The sequence below is a fragment of the Lupinus angustifolius genome, chromosome LG07, assembly GCF_001865875.1.
Source record: "Lupinus angustifolius cultivar Tanjil chromosome LG07, LupAngTanjil_v1.0, whole genome shotgun sequence".
In the NCBI taxonomy this organism is placed as follows: Eukaryota; Viridiplantae; Streptophyta; class Magnoliopsida; order Fabales; family Fabaceae; genus Lupinus; species Lupinus angustifolius.
Genome location: NC_032015.1, coordinates 15,694,683 through 15,696,650, shown reverse-complemented (window position 1 = coordinate 15,696,650; position 1,968 = coordinate 15,694,683).

The following is a 1,968-nucleotide window of genomic DNA, read 5'->3' as shown; positions in this document are numbered from 1 at the left end:
TCAATGTGATGCTCTTCTTCTTCCGATCTGAATCTTCGTGCATAGTCAAGCGACCTAACTCCATTTTGTGCTCTTGAAGCTTTCCAAATAATGTAGCTAGAGGCATAGAGTCCAAGTCCTTGGATTCCACAATTGCAGTTACTTTTTGGCGCGCAGGTTATGCTGGAACTTTTTGCGCTCATCATCGGTCCGTAAACTTTTAGGCTTATCTTTAGGTTGATCGTCCACAAGATGTTGTGGAACGAAAGGGCCGTTGACTACGGATTCCCAAATATCCGAGTCTATGGCTTCAATAAAAATTTGCATGCGAACTTTCCAGTAGGCATACCCTTCACCACTGAATATAGGTGGTCGATTAATGGATGATCCATCACCACCAAATGGGTTTGAAGAACCCATTCCTTTTTCCCATTAGGATCACGAATACGCGGTTGAGCTAGCACTTCATACTAGCTCTGATACCACTTGATAGGTATCAATGGTTACAATACACCTAGAAGGGGGGTTGAATAGGTGTAGCGGTTAGAATAGCCGCTTTTCGAAACAAGAAATTTTTAAATTACATCAAGTTCTTGTCCCCCCTTTTTAAATGAAGGCTTGTCCTCAAGCCTTAAAAAATTTTGGGATTTACTTGATGTGATTTAAAAATTGCCTTGTTTTCAAAAAGAAATTACATAAAGTTCAAAAAGATCATAACATAGATTAAAGTACAATAGAAAATGACATAAAGTTCAAAAAGAAATGAAACATAACATAAAAATTGAAATTTAGGGAACGAGAAAACCGGAAAAAGCTTTTCTATTCTTCATCATCTTCCTTTTCCTCTTCTTCACTTGTATCTTGGGACCTTCCTTCGGGCCACTTGGTTTTTTCCACAAGTTCTTCATAAGATCCTCCCTTGAAATTGTGCTTCTTACAAAAAATGTTATGCAAACTCTTATAAATGCCCTTAATCCCACGGTAGCATGCCTTTTGTTGCAAGTTTTGCATTTGTTGTTACCTCATTATGGCATCTACTTTAGAACTCAGGGTCCTTCCATAACTAATTGGTTGCTTTGGGCCTAAGTCACCATACTTCTTTCGAAGCTCGGTTTGAGCATGTGAGATAGTTTTTTCTTTGCAATTGTTGGTGACAAAGACAACATTGATTTTAGATTTGAGGGCCATCAATTCATTTTAGGGGCTTTTAGGCTTGTCTTTAGGTTCATCGTCCACTAGGTGCTGTGGAACGAAAGGGTCGTTGACTACGGATTCCCAAATATCCGAGTCAATGGCTTCTATAAAGATTTGCATGTGGAATTTCCAGTAGGCATACCCTTCACCACTGAATATGGGTGGTCGGTTAATGGATGAACCATCACCACCAAACAGGTTTGTAGAACCCATTGTATTTCCCTTAGGATCACGAATACGCGGTTGAGCTAGCACTTCGTACTAGCTCTGATACCACTTGTTAGGTATCAGTGGCTAAAATACACCTATAAGGGGGGTGAATAGGTGTAGCGGTCAAAGTATCCGCTTTTTGCAAACAACTTATAATGCTAAAAACCCCCCAGTTTAATCGATTAACACAGAAAAAATAATTGATTAACTACAGCTTTTTAATCGATTAAAACAGCTTAGATCGCATAAACAGATTCAGTTTCTTGTACAACAAGCAACTGAGATCGAAGCAAATATACAGAGCTAATAGATATATCAGAGTTACAACAGTACAGTATAGAAACAGATTATTACAGCTAATACAACTATACAAAGTAATCGATTAAAGCAATAAAGAGAGTAGGGAAAGAAAAGCGTGCAACAAGATTTTTATCCTGGTTCGTTTGCGGGTCCACTTGCAAACTACATCCAGGCCTCCCGTCTGATCTGGGAGATTTTTCTTCACTATAATCGAAATAACGTTTTACAAACAATTCTTTCAATTACAACACTTAGAAACTTTCTTGAAAACTAAAGAACCTTATC